Raw genomic sequence first — 20,450 nt, 5'->3', positions numbered from 1 at the left:
CACCCTTAATTCAGAGACCCCCAATATTGTACCTCTGCTCAGCACATGCAGAGGAACCTGCCCAATTTCGTGCCCCTGGGTCAAAATTTGGGTCACAATCTTCCTTATTTCCCAGCTGACATAGGTGCCAGGCAGCCGCCTTCGAGCACTTGGTTTCCAAAAACCTGAGAAAAACAAATGGAGAGACTATATGAAAATTAACACGGGTGCTAAGAAAGAGCCAAAGCTTAAGGAAACCCACCATTTCATGGCAGAGCTTCGTCTGTCTGGAACAGCAGGGACAACTCTAAAATGTGCAACTTAAGTCTCATTGTTATTCACTGTACACGTCAGGTGAGCAGCTTGCACCTCCACTGGGCACCTACATCACTGGTTTTATGCGCTGTGTACACACATAAAGTTCAGAATAAAATTAAAACTCTTCAGATTTCAATGCTGCAGGCAAAAGGCACTGAACTAAGAGCCCCCTCATCCTCCCAGCCCTGGCATCTGAAACAGCTCACACTGCTAAGTTCTCACTCCTGCCCCTCACTGCCTTCCTGCTGCTTCTCCCCAGCACTTCAAGCACCACCTGGTCATGTTGTCCTCTCAACGTGCTTATCCAGATACAAACAGAGCTGCTTCCAGAAAAGCTCCAGTTCATCAGGACACACATTTTTTGTTGGTTTCTGCCCCTGCTTTAGGGGAGAAAAAAGTTTCCAGATCCTTGGCCACCCAAGGAAGGGCTCAAACAGCTGGATGACATGGAAATGGAAACTAAGGAGAGAGGGGAAGCCCTGCATTACTTTTACAAGTTTCTTAGAGCTTGGCCTCAACTCAGGTTTTTTTTTTTTCTGGATGATCTTTGCTGTCTCAAAAAGAGGGCTTTTTCAAAAACACACATAACCTTGCCTCCTCTATCAGCTGCATCCCCAACTCTCCATTACCCAGAGAGTGATTAAGAAGAAATAAAGACACTGCACAGCTTCACCCCCTTACCCCAATTCCAACAGCATTTGTACCTGAGCATTATGCTGTACTACTCACATCCCACCTTGGTTTTGCTGCGTGTTGGATCCTGAAAGCAGCACAGTTGTGTCTCCTGGATCTGATAAGATGGGTTTTAAGCCAGGCTCTCCAACATCAATCTCCTGCAAAACCATATTCTCATTTAGAGCTCCTCACCTTCTCCTTAAAGCTTCCAGCTCTGCAGGAAGGGCTGAAGAAGCTCCCCAAGCAGAAGGCAAGGCAAGGCAAGGCAAGGCAAGGCAAGGCAAGGCAAGGCAACTCTCCTCCCCCAGGAGCATCATTTTAGCCCAGCCAGGTACTCCTGTTTAGCCTAATTGTCAGATTATGTCAAGCTGCACCTCGACCCCAACCCAAGCCTGGCCTTCAGTGAATCCCCCTGGTCCCCACTACAGACAAACCCACCCCATCAACACCCACCCAATGGAGCTCCCCGAGGCTTTCTCCAACCAAATAAACCACCCCATGGAGTGGTTCCCAGTTAGCCAGCCAAACTGGAAGTTACAAAAACAGCCTGAGAACCACTATTTTCCTAGCTAAGGATTATTTTTTTCCTAGCTAAGGATTTATCACCTTTGAGCACCTGCTTTTCTGGCCTGTGTCCATTGCAAGACGCTCCGTGCAATCCCAACGTTGAGCTCTGTGCCATCAAGAGGGCCAGGAGTGTTTCAGATGTCAGAGTCTCCAGCTGCTGTGTTGATTTTGAGGGAACAAATGTGCCCAGGGAAGCAGAGAGGTTGACATAACCCTGTCACTGCTCAGTGCTACACAAAGCATTGAGGTTCAAGGAGAGAGCACAGTGAGCACACAGAAACCTTATTTGGAAATGTACTGACTTAAATGCACAAAAGAAGAATGGAAACAAAATGCACAGAATTTCAAAGCTGACATCAGATGAGCTTTTAATTAAACAATATTAAAGGCCCCCTTTTCAGGAAAAAAATGAAGGGCTTAAAGCTGTCATTTTCTTGATTAGATTTTGTAATCTATTATATTAAATATATCTATCTATATAGATATAAATATTTCTCTTATATAAAGGGGTTCTTCTCATCAGATTAAAGTTGCTGGGGGATGAGTTTTGAGTTGGGGAACACAGTTACCATGCTGTCTTTGGTAAGAACAGCAGAAAGGAGAGGAAGAAGATGCCCCTGGCTGGGATATCATCTGGATGGCACAGTTCAACTGCTTTCTTTCACACTAAGTACAGAACACTCAAAAAACAGTGACTGGGGAGAGCTCAGGGCAGTGTTTGGGACAGAAGAGTCAAAGATAAGCAACTGGTTTGCTTTAACCACAGCACTGGGGTCTTGTAGAGGCTTCTATCTGGAGAGCAGATGCACATGTGTGGGTTGGGAATGGGGAAGGAGAAGATGTGGCAGGAACAGGAAAGGGGAAAGGCAACTTTGGTGTATTTTGAGCCAGTGGCTGCAAGTTTCTCTTCCTTGACTTCCAAAATGCTTCTTGCCCAGGTGCTTTGCAACAGAGAGGAAGGTGCTACATGAACACAGGGTCTTAATATTGCCAGGGAGCCCTTCAGTTGTTAAACAAATGTAGAAAATAAAATTTCAATGAATCCTACAAGAAAAAAAAAAAAAGAACAAAATCAGAAAAAAACCCACTGCTTGACTAAATAATGAAATGAATTCCCCTAATTTCCACAAGAGGCTCCCCATGCCTGACAGTATCTCTTGGAGCAGATGTGTTCAAATAATATTTCCTCAGTCTCCAGCCTGCGTGGGCAGATTCCAGCCCAGCCACTGATGTTAAAAAGTGCCTAATGAGCATCGACATTTAAGAGCCTGCCTTGGCTTTTGGTGGCTGCATTTTTCCCATCCTCCGGGCCAAGTCACAAATGTTTTGCTGGTATTGTTCACATCAGAAAGTGCTTGGTTTAAATAAAACCCAAACCACTAAAATCTGGATCCTTGAGAGAAATTGCTAGAAAGGAAGGACTGGAGTCGTTGAAGATTTTCTGTAGAAAATGTGCAAATGAGCAGCTCTGAGATTTTTCTAGCAGTAACAGCAAGCTCTGCCTGCCTTGCCCAGAAGCTCCTGCAGATGTTATTTAGGTATGAAGGTTTATACACACTCACATACATCCCAAGCAGGTTTCTGTCATGAATTTCCTCTATGGTCAGCTGTACTCAGGCTGCTTGTGGTGCTTCTTGGAGTGGTATCTTCACTGAACAACTGGCAAGGTGGCAGCTGCAGAAATGCAGAAGATAAAATTATGCCAAGTTCTTCTCCATCATCCTTCTCTTGCAGCTTGGGAAGGGACTGTCCAAAGAGCTTAGAGGTTTTGTAGCATACCAAGAACAAATGTTCTGAATTCTGCCATCCTTTGCCTCCCCTCTATCACTGGTATTCCATAGCTGCTCTACAAATGTTTAAGTGGAGACCATTATAACAGCTTGTAATAAATGACTTCACAGTCTCTCTTTTTCATTTCCTGCTCTCTTTTACCCATTTCCATGTTCAAAGCGAGCCTTCCCTCTCCCTCTTTCTCTCCCTCTCCCTCTCCCCCTCTCCCTCTCCCTCTCTCCCTCTCCCTCTCCCTCTCCCTCTCCCTCTCCCTCTCCCTCTCCCTCTCCCTCTCCTCATTTACACTCAGAAAACAACTGTTTTAATTAGCAATGATTGCCATACACAGAAAAAGCCATCCTGGAATGGGAGGATTTGGGGAGATTCCCCTTGAGCTGTGGTAGCCCCTGACCTGTGATCAGAGCGATGCTGCGCATGTCCCTCACAGGGCTCTGTGAGGACAGAGGTGGGAGAGCTGCTTGGAAGGGCTGGAAATTAAGAAATGCTACTTGAAACCTTGCCAGTTAATCCTTCCAAAGGTGGGGGAGGGGTCCCGGCGGCACTACACTGACAGCAGGTACCTTCCCTGCTTGTTCTGAGCTCGGTTACAGAATCCAAGCTCTTCTCCTCCTCAGGACCCCCTTCTCTACCCCCTCTCTCCATCCTCATTTCTGAACAAGCTCCAAGGTTGATTTCCTGCATGTTTGAATAGGACCAGCTTGACACAGCCTGCCTTGGGATGAAATCACCAACTTGGCTTGCCTTCTGTCTGAAAAACAAATCCTTCTGCAGGGCTTTCATCTAGAAAAAGGACAAGGATTCTGAAGCGCAGGCAGGCCCCTGCCAAGTTCCTGTGAACTGCTGCCTGAGTAAAGCTTACGTTTGCTGTGGACTTAGCTTTAATAAAGGTATCCTAGTTGAGATTTTACTCTAAAAATCATCAATGAACCTCCTGCTGTTCACTGCCTCAGTGGCTCAAAATAAGAAAGTAGCAGCATGGAAAAGTGAGATATGGAGTTCCTGCAGGGACTAGGTATTTCCAAAGGGGAATAGGAAGCCACAGGGAAATCTCACACCCTGTGTGACCAAAGGCTAGCTCAGAGAAAGAGAAACTAAGACACCAACCTCAAAGTGAGAGGACCTTCCTCCATGACCCAATCTTCCCAGGTATTTAGGTTGTTATAGGAATAACATCTTCTGGGATACCTGGGCTTTGGCTTTTCTATTACTCTGCAGGAAATGGTGATGGTGATGCAAACTTTGAGGGAGCTGAGAATTCTGCATGTGTAGTATGAAAGCAGCATTATGCAAGGGTTTGGTGATGGAGTGAGATTCCAAAATTATAAGGTACCTATTGCGTTTGGTTTGCCCCCAGGGGGTTTGAAACCAACCCAAAGCCTGTCTCTGCCCTTCCCCAGCCCCTCTAATTTCCTTTTCCAGACAGAAAACACAGTTTCTGTGCTCACACAGAAAGCAGTGGAGGTGAGCAGTACACTTCCCTCTCCCAGCAAAGTGCTGGAGATGAGAAATGTAATTGGAGCTGTGGGATCAGTGATGAGAATTTGTTACACAAGGGCTCCTGCTCTCCTGGAGTTTCTCGACCGAACTCCTTAGCCCAATCCTCCTCAGCTGAGGTGATGCTGAACCATAACACAAGGTACTACAGCCCTATCAGGTTGGGAAGGAGTTTGCTGGGCACTTTCTGGGCTGGATTATATTTCTACCTTGCACTGATTTCTGCTAACAGTTCTTCTTACTGGAGAGCCACCATATGGTTATCATTGGTACCAGAACAGCATGTGGCCAGGACACGTGTAACTCACATTTTCCTCTGGACCACACTCAGCCTGCACTTGTTTATTGTGGGGCAGGGACTGGAAAAATCATTGACTCACCGGCAGGAACAAAACATTGAGAATCTTGAAAACTACTCTCTTTAACAAAGCTTTTCTGCTGGTGCAGGGGAAAGGGAACAAGTGTGGAGTAGGAAAGTTTGGGGGCTGTGCAGTTTTCCTTCAGTGGAAGGGATATACCAAAGGGGGAGCTCTTTCTGGCACTGCTCTGGTTGGTGTCAAGTTTGTACTCAGGCCTTGCTCTATTTGTGCCTGGTTGAACCCGCACAGAAAAATCGTCATATAACCTCTATTCCTCAAGTCCTGTCTGGTTTAGGTATTTCTGCACTTAGAAATGTCTCCATCAGAAATGAAAATCAGGTGGGAACCCCAGATCTCAAACCACCCACCCACCAGCCAGGACAGTGACACAGATAGATCATTACGACACTGTGCAAATGGTTAAAATTCAATGTGCTGGAAGAGGAGGGGATTAAGTAACCTGGAATTCAGGGACAATACATCATGGCCAGTCTTCACGAATGAAGATTTGGGAAAGGTCTTTACCCACATTTGTTACAAGCGCGCTGGAGATACAGGGCTTTGCAAATGCGAATAAGGCCTTTGAGCCTGCGCAATGGATTTTTTAGGTGAGACGCAGTGTGCGCTGAACTGAGCCCACCCTTTAATCCTGAGGTTCATCTGCTGGGGCCGAGCGAGCTTGGACAGTGGCAGCGAGGTCCTCAGGATGTAGTTTTGTTAGAGTGACCTCTTAGATGGATGGCCTTACAGGGTTGACCAGCTCCATCTGCCTGGATTTAGAGTTGTCCTTCTCTTCTGTGTGTTCAGGGACAATACACAGCTCTAGTAAACACTTACTGGCACCTTTGCACATCATTTGGAAGTTTTGTGCCTCAGCTTTCCTATGCCAATGGGTCAAAGCCTGCAATGATGTGTAGTTCCAACAGTTTTGTAGATCTACAGTGGAAGAAGGAGAAAGTAAGTCCACAAAAAAACCAAAGACATAAAATGGCTGTGGGCAAAAAGGCCTCAGATTTGGGCCAGGCTCCCCTCTGCCCTGTTCCACAGCTGAACTCAACAGCTGCACTTGTGCTGGTTTGGCAAGCCTGGCTGAAATGCATTCAGCTACTTACAAAGCTCCTGCGGATCTAAGGAGGCTCTACTGGGCCCAAGATCTGAGCTAAGCTTAAGCCTGGATTCTGTTGCATCCAGCTCCATTTGCCATGATGGATCCTGCCAAGCTTGCCTGAGCACAGGAAAGGTGTCCGGTGCTAACTCTCAGCTCTGCTCTCCTGCCTTCCCATTCTTCCCCTCTCGTTCTGCTGCTGGAAAACATATGAACAATGGAGATCAGCCAGAGCTCAAAGGCCTTTCAAGTGCTTTCCACAAAGCATGAAAACTCTGTTCTTTGCTGGCGTCACACAAAACCAATCTTCCCCCCCACACACACCCTCCCGGACACCTGAGAACAGTGAGTGCCTCTCACAACTGAAGGGGGTTCCTGTCCTCAAATTGAACAAACAATGAGAGGACTGAACATCTGGAAGTAACAGATGCTTCTTATCCCCCCCCACGGCGCAATCCAGTGTGTACTTTATGTCACCCAGGGCTGTCTACCCATGGAGAAAGAGAATATGGGCTCCTCGGCGGAGGGGTCCATGAGTCAGAGCTGTTGGTGCACCACAATGTCCACGTGCAGCTGGTGTCTCACTGCACAGAACAGATGGAACAGCCCTATTCACCTGATGATCTCAAAACACACAGCAAAGACAGGGAGGGATTCACAGCACGCATAGACAGGCCAGGCCAGGAATAATTGGAGGGAAGATTTGGTTAAAATTTGGTGCTAATAATGCCAAGGTCAGCAGTGCAATCCCCTGTATGGGCCATTCACTTAAGAGCTGGACTTGATGATCCTTTGAGTCCCTCCCCACTCAGAATATTCCATGATTCTGTGAACTGCTGGGTGAAGATTGTGCAGGCAGGCACTGCAAAATCAGTGGGCTCAGCCCGACCACCCCATGGTCCATCTTAGAAATCTTGTCCCAGCTCATGGCAGGGCCAGCAGAACTGCCTTGTTGGTTGGAGTCTCCAACCAGGAAGACTGACACACATTTGCAGGTAGATAAGAGGGACTAAACTGACAACCACCAACCGCACAGCAACAATCTCTTTTGCAGCCTCTCATCTCCTGTTGCAGACCAAGAGTGGCCAGGAACAAAATCCACCTGTCTTTTAGCCATGACATCTGAGCACCCTGCTCAGCTGTCATGTTTCTCTGCCTGGCACCCAAGACAAGAGGAGCTAGGGGCTTCATTTTGGCAGCACAGACCCACTGAGGCTGCCAAGCCAAGGCTCTGCAGGAAGGACACTTTGAAGATGGATCCTGAGTTATTTTCACAGCCCAGCCCTTCCTAGTTTGACTTTTGGAGATGGATGAGTGAGATCATACCTGCCAGGTGAGAAAGGGGAGAGCTGTGCTGACAAGTCCCACCTCCTGGCACCTGGAAAGGCAGTGAGGATGTTGCAAGTGCCGCAGCTCTAGTCTGTGCTTAGCTAAGCCGAGCCCTCGAACTCCAAACTTGGGCAAGTTTATGGTTCAAATCCACAGGGTATTCATCTGGCTCAGTCTCTTCCAACACAGTCACTGAGCTGCCAAGCAGCAGCATTGGGAGTTACATAGAAATAATCCCAGCCTGAGCTTCTTGTGGCATCATAAATTGCCTGTGTCGTCAGTCAGCAGAAACCTGAGATGAAATTCTTTCCTTTGCAGTTAATTATTTCCAAGCCTTTGCAGCCTTAGCAGAACTGGTGAAAGGTGCTGAACTGACAGCCCTGGAGAAATAGGCTTTCCATGTGTCCACAGGGACGGGCAGAAGAGAGCCAGTAGCAAGAACTTAAACCTGCTCTAATGTGCTGCAAGGTTGTTCCTACCTAAGCAACTCTTGCATGTCCCTGAAAAACCGCAGCCCCAGACTTATGGAATTTATTCCCAGGACCAAACCCAATGTGAGTTTTAGCCCTGGCAGCCTGGGAGGGTGAAGCAACCTCCTGCAGCCCTGCTGCTGACGTTTATCATGTCCAGGTGCAAATCTTCTTGTACTGGCCCAGCACCACGAGACCAGCATGTTTTTCAGAGTTTCACCCTCCTACCAGACAGTTTTTTTCAGAAAAACACTCCTACCAGTGTTTTTCAATATTTTGCATTAAATCTTCTGCTGTATTTGATTAGCCTACAGCAGCTGTTTTCCACTCTCACAACAAATCATAAATCTATAAGCTCTTGTGTGAGAGACTGTCTGTGCCTAAGAATGTTGGTGTCTGAGAAACCTCATGGCTGCACAGCTGTGCATGAGCCTGTACCTGAACACAGGCTGGGGGGAGACATTGCAAAGCCAGAAACCCTCAGATATAATCCCCTTTGAATCCATGTTGGAGGTCATTTGATTATGCAGGGTGGCTTATTTGTTTGGTTTAAGAATTCCTGCTTGGATACACAGACAAATCTGTGTGATTCCTTAAATGAATGCCATGCTGAAAACATGTGAATAATGGTAATAAACACTCCATTGCACCACTATGTGCACATGTTTCTATAAAGGAAGGTGTATTTTAGCGTAAGTAGGTAGAACACACAGACCTGGGGAGATCAGAGCACAGGTAAGAAAGCCCTGAAACACCTATCCCCATCCCCATTCCCGAAGAGACAATTCCATGTGCAATCAGGTTTACGATTCCGTACTCAGTCAGGAACTGCTTGTTGTGAAGTCAAGATCTCCTGTCCCATGGCCAATTCAGATAAGGAGAGCAAATGGCTGAAAGAGAAGGGAGGGGAAACTGCTACATACATTAAAAAAAAAAAGGCATTATTCAAAGACTATAAAAGGCAAAAGTTTGGATAAAGGAGAAGAGAGAGAGAGTTGCCAAGTGGTTGCAATAAAAAAAAAAAAGAAGAAGAAGCAGGCTCTGTCAGGTCTTGGCACGTGTGCTTTTACTTGTATAAATCAGTCACTCCAGACCTATGGTAGTTCTTGCTGACAAGCTGTCAAGCTCCTTGGCTGGGGGAATAGGGCATGTGCTTTACATGCACTTACAGAATAGTAAACTGTTATTAAAAGGGGGAAAAACCCCAGGCTGATTTACTTGTGGTTTTGCCTGCTCGGCTGGCAAAACAAATTCAGAACAAATTCACTCATGCATGGAGCAGTTTGGATTCATGGAAAACTGCAGGCTCATCTCCCTGTGGAAGCACTTGACCTCTTAAGGGGAAGGGCAGAAACAAAATATCTCCAAGGACAGAGAGCATGAGATGGAGAAAGAGGCCAAAGCCACAGCAATGCTGGGTGGATTTCAGACAGCCCAGAGCTCCGAGGATGTGGCTCACCCACACTTTGAACCAGGCAGACACCTGGGAACATCGCAGCCTGATTTGGGAGACCAGGAATGCACCTCTGGGCAGGCTGAGATCAGCCTTGAGATTGGGCCCATGGCTGCCTCAAACCCAGACAGGTGAGCTGGGCCCAGAGCACAGAAACTACCTAAAGTCTGTCAGCAGCCAAGAGTCCTGAGCTGCCCGGGGCCAACAGAGGAGGAGGAGGAGGAGGAGGAGGAGGAGGAGGAGGAGGAGGAGGAGGAGGAAGAGGAAGAGGAAGAGGCTGAATTTGGGATCGTGAGGGAAGTAGGAGACGTGCGCTGGGATCACTGGCAAGAAGGGGCTTCAGACAGCAAAAGATAGGAAGGATGGATGTTCAGCTTCAGGGAGGAAAGGGGAATTAAAAGCAGAAAAGCCAGAAAAGAATTTAGAGAGATGTCATCTGAAGAGAATAGATAATTGTTTGAGGAAAACCTGACCAGACTGGTTCTCTCTGTGTTGACTTTGCAGTTGAGGACAGACTCATGGCTACTGTTCCATGGATCCAGTGTTCATCCTGTTCCATCGCTCCGTGAGCTGCATGAACACACACACAGGCCTGAGCACCAGTCTGGCCAATCTGCCCGTGTGGCCCCCCAAAACCCCATGCCAGCACTCATACCAACCCATCCAGATCCTGTCAGCCTTCCGCTGCTCCTCCTATCCCCCAGAACACTCATTTTGGACAGCAATATGGCATTCCTGGGGTCAGGCCAAGGAAATATCCTTGTCAGGATATTCAAACCTACAAGAATAAAAAGTGAAACCCAACACAGATATGAAATTTTATGGTGCCATTTGTAGCAATACTTCCAAAACTAGCTTTGGCTGGAATGCAGAGTTGGACTGTGCTGTTCTAGGACCCACAAGACACATAGAGCATCCTTTTTGGAAGAGATCAAGTTTCTCTGTGTGTATTTTATGTATTCCTCAGTTTGTAACCCCATAGAGATTGTTCCTCCTCAACAGCACATTTATGCCACTCTCTGAGTTTTACTGTCTGTTTGTTGTAGTCACATTTGAAGGAAAAATGCTTGTAAGACAAAAAACAACTCTTTTAAAAAATAACTGTCTGCTAACAAAACCAAATCCAACAAATAAATCTGAACCCAGACCAAGAGCTTATTTGAGCTTGCGACCAGACAAAATTCCAGTTGTAATCTTACCACTAATTCACAGGGAGTACAGGTTTGTCAGGACACGGGCTGTGGATACAATGAAAAAAATGGAGAAAATGAGATGTTTGTGTGGATTTGAAAGCAAGGCTATAGCTCAGTCAAGCACTCAGGGTTTCCAAATCACAGCTGACAGAGTTGCTGCCTTGTGCCTTCAGCACAGGGCCAGAGCATGGGATGCTTTGACCTGGACTGTGCTGCCAAGGATGGATCATGTGGAGAAAGTCAGGCTTGGGCAAGACTCGTATGGTAAAGTAGGTCACTGATCCAACCCCTGCATTCCGGGTTCTAAGCCTTACTGATGACTTCAGCACCCAACTGTCCTGACAACAGCAGCGAAGGAGCACTGCTGCCAAAACATTAATGGATCTAGGGCAGGACTCAGCCCCGAGTGGGAGTCACAGTGACACCCAGGCTCCAAAACAGTGCTCAGCCAGGCCTAGAGTGCACATGGGCACCATCCCAACACCAGCCGTGCCCCTGGGTGGTCTCTGCAGGTACAGAGTCTGCGTCCAACATGAGGGATGTGATTCTACCCCTCTGCCCTCTCAGGTGAGACCCCCCCTGCAGCGCTGCCTCCAGCCCTGGGGAACAGCACAACAAGGACATGGAGCTGCTGGAGAGAGTCCAGAGGAGGCCATGGAGATGATCAGAGGGATGGAGCAGCTCTGCTGGGAGGAAATGCTGGGAGAGTTGGGATTGTTCAGTCTGGAGAAGAGAAGCTTCAGGGTGACCTAATTGTGGCCTTCCAGGAGCCAACAGGAAAGATGGATAGAGATTATTGACAAGGGTGACAGGACAAGGGGAATGGCTTCAAACTGATGGAGAGCAGGATTAGATTGGATATTAGGAAGGAATTCTTCTCTGTGAGGGTGCTGGACAGGTTGCCCAGAGAAGCTGTGGCTGCCCCATCCCTGGAAGTGTCTAAGGCCAGGTTGGACAGGGCTTGGAGCAACCTTGGGATAGTGGAACCTGGTACATGCTGCTAAGGGTCACCTGCCCATGTGGTGGTTTGTGCAACAGAGAACTGGCACAGGACACTATCACAAAAAGCACAGCCTCTGACTTTCGGAACAGTAACAGCACACACCCAATCCCAACCGACCCAACAATTCCAGTACAAACACCTCAGCAGTTCAGTACATGGTTATCTCAGGTAGTTTACTTTGGTCTTCTTTAAAAGGTGTGCCTGTGAACAAGTCATGAGGCACAGGGGATTAAAGGAAGGGGGAGTAAGAGGTTAATTGGATTCTACTTGGAGAGGGATTTAGGTTGGCTGAGTTTTTTCAGTCAGCAGAGCATAGTGGAACATGTCATTTGTAATTGAGCTAATGAAACACCTCTGGAGATAAAAAAACACAAGCTGAATTCAGCCTTGGCTCAGAGACTTGACGTTCATTCATGACAAGGTTATGCAGAGATGGAACTGCTTTGTTTGAGGACGGGGGATACAAAGGTAACAGCAGAACTCGGTTTATTTTGAAAAAATCTGCTTTTTCTCACTCAGGGCTGCTGGACCTCAGAGTAATTAAGAAGATTGTTTTGTTATGGACACTCTTCCAGGACAGGAACCCAAACTCTGCCAATATATTAATGCAATTTACTGAGTCCAGCCTTTCTCCTGCTCTGATAATATTGTATTTGTTTGCTATACATAGGGAGGCAGGCATTTTGCTCCATGGTTATAGCCATGGAATTACGGCTTAGTTGAAAGAGAGCTGCCAATACCTGCCCTTCACCACCACCTTTATGGGGGGCTGCCATCTCCCAGCACAGTTCCTTTTGGTTTTCACAGGGGATTAAGGGTTTGTTTTTTAGGCTTCGAAACCGTGGCAAAAGCACCTCTACCCCAAAGCCAAACTACCAAACACGACTTGAATGCAAGTGAAAGAGTGTTGGCTCCCTGAGTCTGCCCAAAGGCCAAGCCAGAGCCCTCTTTGTGAAAAATTTTAATGATCTGAAATTACCTTGTCTCCCAAGTCAGGACGAAAATCTTTAAGAGCAATGTATATCATGGAAAAACAAAAAAGGAGACATTTTCAGGAGGCAATTTCAAAAACATAGAGGTATATTGTCAAAAAAAAAACCCTGTCTTTTCAAAATGAACCACCACTCACTTTCTAAATTAAAAAGTTGCAGTGAAAATTAGTTTCTAATTTTGTGGGGTTTATATTCCTGCTTTGGTGATAATTACGATAATCCAGTAATTTTGTTTCCAGAAAACTGAAACTCCACTTCTTCATTCCCTCTGTCTCCCTGCAGTTTAAAGCTAATTTTAATGAGAAAAGAAGATGTGCTTGACAACCTTGATAAAATAAAACAAAACCAACAAGAGCAATGAATTTTGTGCTGTTGTATAAAAAATATCACGGGAATGAGAATCTGAGTTTCTGCACTTCTCAGAACACAGGAAACCCTGAAATGATGCGGCTGCACCCTGTGTCAGAGAAAGCAATAACAGCACACAGAATTGCAGAAAACACAGGGTTATTGCATGAGGAGAGGGAGTGCAGGGGATCCAGGAGGCTGGTTTTTCTATACCAGTAAGAGTGACACTTGTTCAGCAGGAATTGCCTCTTTCTCCTTGATTTCTCCTGCTGTGGTTTGATTCTTCCCTCTTCCTTCTGAGGTCTGATTCCTCTTTCTCTGCCTTTAGGCAAGAAGACAGGTAAGTAGCTGCCTGGTTTACCTAGACAGTGGAATGTCTCCGGTTAATTAAGGGATCAAAACAGCCAAGGGGCTGCAGGAGAGGAAAATGTGCCCTGGTACACCAGGGCTGTTTGAGGCTTTGTCTCTGCCAACACCTAGCTCAGGCGCAGTTGGGCCAGCAAACAAAAGAGAGGCTTTCTCAGAACATGGGTCCTGCAAACTCACTCTGGGATGGGAATTCAGGCTGCAGGATTTCTGGCATCATCACCAGCAGCAAAGACAAAGCCAGACAGTGCCCAGTTACAGCTCTGCAGCTGATTCGGGGAAAAGGCCCCGTTGCCATTCGGGTTCAGCTGCCAGTTCTCCAAAGAAAGGATCTCATTCCCTCCCCCAAAGCTGCGCTGTTCTCATAGTGCTGAGACAAAAAGGGGCAAAAACAGTAGCCAAAAAGTACTTAAGACATGGCAGACGGAGAAAAGGATCATCTCCATGGAACAGTACAATATACTGAGGCTCTACAGCCTGTCTTGGTAAGAGCCCTATTCCAAGGCAATCTGTCCTGGATTACAACCTATATAATATCCGAGGAGCCAAGAGCTTGCAATTCCCCATTAAGTACTATTAATTGCCCTGGTTGTCATATTGTGCAATTTGACTGAACCTACTAATTCCCCCTCCTCTCCTGCTGCAAAACATCCATCATATTTTAAAGGGTTACATAAAGCTGCAGGGAAGGCTCTGGTTTATGTCACTTTGATTGCTCTAGACTGGAACAAAGCACCCAGCAGAGCTGCCCAGCCACACTATACATCAAGCTACTCTAATTCTTTTCATGTCTCCAGAGGGGCAGGCAAAGCAAATAATCAAATTTAACCTCCCAGTGCTTTATTTCTGGCTTGGAGAGATGTCAGAGGCCATGTGAGCTTTCACTTTTTCCTTGTTGGTTTAGAATCCACAAGAGATGGAAGGAAGAAAGCAGGAAAGGAAAGGACAGCAAGAAAGCTACAGAAACTGCACTTTTAATCTCACCTACAGCACACCAAGGGCAACATGTAACACCCAGGAAACATCAATGTGAACAAGTGGCTTTGGGAACTAAACAGACAAGGCAGGTGGCTTCAATATCACCTTTTTTCCCCCTCAACAACAAGAATACTGGGGATAAAGCCCCTGTCCAACATCTCCTTGTGGCAAACCTGATGTGGATCCAGCACAAAGGCTCGTGGCAGCTGAGCATTGTGCATGAATAGTCAGTGTTTTCTGTTCCAATGGTTTCCTTTGGCACTTTTCTGCCTGACCCTGTTGCATCCAGGGTAGTGAATTCCCTGGATGACTCACACTAGGACACGTCAGTGGGAGGTGTATGTAGCAAACCCATCCTGTGTAGGAGCCTCCAAAATCTGCTTCCTCCTCTCTCTCTGGAAGCAATTGAGACTCCTCTGATTCCTAATACTCAGAGTGAAAAAGGTAAGGAGGAGCAAGGAAACAGCGGGTTTAATTCCTACCCCCCATCTCTCCCTGGATGTGTTATTCCCTGAATCAACAGGAGAAATTCAGAGTTTCACAGGATGGCTTGGAAGCGACCTTTAAGATGATCTAGTTCCAACCCCCTGCAATGGGCAGGGAACCTTCTATAGGGAATCTTCCAGTGCTGGAGAAGCAGAAAAGCCTCAGTGATTCTTAAGAGATCCACTCTGGCATGGTTTGATACACCTACCTCACAATGGCAAATTAATTCCAGGAGCTTAGCTCATGTCTGCACAAAACCATTACTGTATGAGCAGTAATTACATCCTGCCTCATCCTAGAGATCCGAGGGAATGAGCTGGGCCAGCTCCTGTCGATCTAGGCACGGCTTGGGCTGTGCCAGCACAGCAAGACTAAGGATTCTCCAGGTTTCCCTTACATGAATCCAAGCCCTCCCAAACAACATTCACCCTAAGGAAGCATTCCTCTCCAGGATGCCAGATGCTGCCTCCAGCTCCGCTCGAAACATCCCCATGCCTGCCAGATGGAGAGCGGAGGGAATGATGTGGATGGACACGTGTACGTGGGCCTTCTCCACGGTGTGAATCAGCGACACTGGAATCACAATAGCCAGTGATACACTGTGAAATTGTCATTACAAAGAAGTTTTAATGAACTTGAGAGAAATTAAAATACTGAATTAGCTGTCAGATTAAAAAAAGGAGCTGTAAAAGCCTTAGAAGATAAACATAATTCTGCTTCTAGCACAAAGAGAATTTTTAAGAGCGATTCACTGTCTGCTCTTAAGGAGATTTTTCAGCCGGGACTCAGGTTCACTTTTGAAAAAGACGCTGACCTGAGCAATATTTTTATTTCTTTCAGGCATAACAATTCAACCCAAAGCCATTTCTTTCTGTTTAGCTCCTTCTTTTCTCTATATTAATTTCAATTCAATCAACGAGGCAGTTGCATAACTGTTGTTTAGAATTGCTGTCACGTCAGCCTTGAACCTGATCACTGCCACACTGAAGTTATATAAAAGGGTTTGTTAGGATTTCTGTGATTTTTCTCGTTGAAACTGTGGGAAGATGAAGTCCTGCCCTGGAGAGATGTTTTGGTTTTCTGAGCTCTGTTGTCCATTAGTCTTGTGCTTTGGTGCCTTTTCTCTACAGCTTTGTTTTACACAGCACAAGGGTCTGTTTATGTGCAGAAACTCTCCAAAACCAGTCCTGTGCACCCCATTAATACACAGGCTATAAAATACACTGTGCTGAGTCAGAGAAGCTACTGGCAAATGAAAAGTTCACAAAATGGGTAAGCTCTTAAGGAGCAATTTAAATTTCTGGAGACTGTTAAAATGCTTTGGTGGCCTGGGATTGTAATTTACCTTGTTCTTCTGAAGCCAGTGGACTGTTACCCTTCAGTGATGGAGTAGCAAACCCTGTGTGATCATTTCTCCTTGTGTCTCTGCACTCAAACACACAACAATGATCCTGGAATTGAGAGTCAGCTCCTCCACCACTCACAAACATCCTGGTGTCCTTGCTCCTCTCCAACATTGCTTATCCCTTTTGACTCAGAGCAGTATTCACCTGGGAGGGAAACTTCTCCTTCCCTGCCTCCAAAGAATTCAGGTGATTCATTTCACCGTTAGTTTTCTGTCTTTCCAGAGGCACAAATGCCATAGGCATACTCAAGCTCTCTTGGGCCCAGGGTAATTTGAAAGCCATTCTGCACTGCAGACAGAAATGCTTTAAGCCAACAAATAATTAAGGATGGTACTTTTTTGGTATAAATGAATACTGCCCATACTTTTTGATGTTCCTTCATACTTGAGAGCAATCTGTTTGTGGTTGATATTGTTTTTTTCTTAGAAATAGTGTTGACAATGTCAGAGTCTACATGAAGAAAAAACTGAAGAGAAAAATATACTGAAGTACCATCACTCCCTCCTAAAAAACCAAAACCTCTCAAGACCACAAAATAGATCTGCTCCTTACTATTAATATTTTGTCCATCAGTCCTGCCTCCCTGTGGAAAGCTTTAGAGATGAGAAATCATGTCTCTCCTTTCCACTCCAAACTCAAGAGCAGTTTGTAAGGGCTAAAAAGGAGCAAAGCAAGGTTCTTGCTGGAGGTTTAAGCTGAGAATTAACCAAAATTTCAGCTGCTCCTGTAGGGAAGCAGCAAGGAAAGAGTTGGTCAATGGATGTTTTTGTATGTTAGTTGTTTGAAATTCCTTCTGGATGAGCACATACAGATCGAGTGTGCGTGTTCAGGGTAACAGGCAGTACGGGGTGAGAAAAACTGTTACCTTCTGAATGATGGGAGCTTTACAAAACACAGATTTCAAAGCACCTAGGTTTCTGCAGGCATATGGAAGACTGAGAATACAGTTTATCCAGATGCAGTGGATGTATTCCTAAAGATACTCCCACAGAAATGCAACCAGTAGTGTTTGAAATGAGTGTGTAAGAGTCAGTGATAGCAGCATAGCCACTCAACAGTTAAGCAAAGCTTAACTCTGTTGAAGTCTTTAATTTCAAAATTTGGAGAGTTCAGACTTCAACAACTAGAGGTAAAGGTTCAAGCGAGATACACAAACAGATTCCCCTTGAGTTGCTCTCTTATCTTCACCTGAGACCTTGTGACCGAGACAAAGGCAGCTCCTGCTCAAAGGCAATTAACTCAAGCCCTCAGAGTGGTTTCCAAACACAGGGATCTCACTCTGGGTGGTTGTGGCCTGTTTCTCAAGGATTTGTGAAAGGCAGCTGAGGAAATTGGGGGTTACTGTTGCTAAAACTGCTATTTAAGAGTCCTTCTCCTCTGAAAAATCAGTGTTAACAGATCCCAGCCCCCCCAGTGACTGAACCCCAGGTCTCTGGGCTGTAAGCAAGACTCTAACATGGACACACTTTCCCCTCCTCTGCTTGCTCAGGTCTCACAGCAATCTCTGCTCTAACAGTGGTGATGACAGTTTACTCACTACTCTGGAAACGCTTGTGAAAAGCACTTTATGCTTTAGCCAGGTTTCTCGTAGCAGCTTCATTTTCATGGGAATGGTGCAGGAAGCCCTGAGAGAACTCTGGTCCCTGTTCCACCACATTCTCGGTATCTGAGTTCAGTCTCAGCATATCTGTGCTAAACAAATACTCGTTCATTACTGTCAGGAATAAAATGCTTAAATGCTCTGAGGAAGCCACAGAAAAAGCTTCACTAGTGTCAATTTGCTTTGTCCAGGATGGCTAAAAGATGTTTCACACTAAACTTAAACATGTGGCTGTGCTTTGGAAAAACCACCGGAGTCACCAGCCCAGACCTCACCATCCATCCAAGGTGTGCCCTGGCTCAGCTCTGGGATGGTGTGTCCATCCACACTCAGCCAGGCTTTAATTTGGAATTTAATCTTTAATTTGGGATGCTCTGCTAAGCATCACTGCAGTCTCCAAACTGGGGCTGGCTTCAAAGCATCAAAATTCTTCCTTTTACAGGAGACCCAACAAGCCTTTACCTCTCACACTTCATCCTCTCCAGCCTCACAGTTTGGCTGCTGGTGTATTGATCACTCAGCTTGCATGGCATTCACCTGGTGCAGGGCAGAGTTATCCCTTCAGCCAAGCAGTGGCAAACCTCCCATTTCCCTGAATGCTGATCCAGCAGGGATTCCAGGTGGGTCTGTAGGAGGCAAATTAATTTAACTGCAAGAGTTGCAGGAACAGCAGAGGTGGATTTTAAGTCCCACGACTCTGGGCTGTTTCAGGACTGTTCTGAAGCTCACAGCTGCCACCACGATGAGTGTCTACTGTCCTTTTAAACATCTTCTGCTCTGGCTAATTTGATTAGGCTCCTTCTTGGCTTTCCACTGGTAACACCCCATGCAAGGCTGGCTTTTGCAGAGCTCAGCCTAAAAGGGAACATGAGCAGAAGGCAATGTAATACACATTGGAAAGGAAACAGAAATGTGGACTTTATTCTTAATACTCTTTACTCATCTAACTTCTCCAATAATTTATTAATGTTGTGTTTCAAACTACCGTCCTCCCAGTGGCAGCTTCAACACCAGCAAGTTTACCTCACAATCAGCTATTTTGGGACTAATTCTAACCAAAAGGTGTAAGAGAATTTAGTTCTAGTGACAGAGTTGCACCTTCTAACCAAAGGTCCAAACTACTCTGTTGTACTGCAAGACAAACTCTGGCAGAGTTAAAGAACGACACGAAGCAAAGATATACTCCATAAAACATTAATATTTTAATGAAAAATCTTAGCTTCATGTTTCTATCCAAAGACACTCAAAACTAGTTTTTCTTCCCCTTAATTTTGACCTATAATGGGACCAGTTTGGAGATTTTTATTTTTTTTTTGTATTTTGGAACATTTTTTTTTAAAGATTAAACAACCAGGCTAGCAAAAAGGTACCCAATACATACTTTTCTTATATCAAACAAGCTAGTATTTCAATACAATGTAACTATACAGAATATATACATTACACATATGATCACAAAGCAAACACTACAGGCTCAGAACAGATTTGAAAAAACATGATATTCACATTGATTACAATAACTCTAAAAATGATTGTAACGTTGAAACGGCACTTAGTTTACAAAAAAAGTCACAAAAATATATATAGCCACCAAGAACTATGGTTCCTGAAAAATACTAATAGCCAGATAGTATTATATAAAATGTGAAGTGTATTTAAACATCGTATACATTAAAAAACAAAACCAAAACCCAAAAACCAAGTCTGTTAGGTCAATAAACATGCCAAGTAATCAAGCTGTGACCAGCATCAACAAGAGAAGCTGTACTGTGGATGAGATGACTGGATATACGGCTGGTGACTGGAGACTGGCACAGTTAAGGGGGTTTCACTGGTACTAAAATGCACAAAGAAGCCCAACAATAATTTAATTCACATTTTTTTCCTCTTTTCCCTTTTCAGGGTTTCACCACAGGGCAGCACCTGGAGTGAAGGCACTGCAGGAACAGGGCAAAGAAGCTGTCCAAGGAGTCGGTGAAGCCAGGGTTACAGGGCAGAATATCAAAGCATGCATCAGCTGAACGAATGGTGAACCAAAATCACTTTCTGGGGACTGCAGCAACCCTCAGGAAGACTGTAGGAACAGTTGCCACACAGGCTGGCAGCATCAGATTCTGCTTTTTTCTAATTAGTGCAACCAGATTTGTAGCTGAGACCTGTGGGACAGAGTTCCTGTGATAGCACACGTTGAGTTAACAAAAACCCAGAGCAGTAACTACTGTTGCATTAAAATAATTCACATTTGTGGTTTTTTTTTATGGTACATTTCCTCAAATACTTGGAACCCACTGTATTCACCAGGCACCTCTGATGGGGCCGAGGTACTGTCTGGCCTTGAACCCTCTTATCTGTCATCAAGATGCAATGGGATTTATTATGTCTGTAACTGGAGATGAGAACCCTCCAAAACTTCATTTCACCTAGTAAGCAAAACTCCAACATAATTGAGCTGAATGAAAATTAGCTATTTTCCATACTCTGATGGTGGGGAAGTTGTGGTGGATGTAGGAGCAGCAGGTGCTCCTCCATCTGCATTCT

This window comes from Pipra filicauda, unplaced genomic scaffold (genome assembly GCF_003945595.2).
Source record: "Pipra filicauda isolate LSUMZ 115617 unplaced genomic scaffold, ASM394559v2 scaffold323_size1005334_pilon, whole genome shotgun sequence".
NCBI lineage: Eukaryota > Metazoa > Chordata > Aves > Passeriformes > Pipridae > Pipra > Pipra filicauda.
This window is presented reverse-complemented; position numbering follows the sequence as displayed.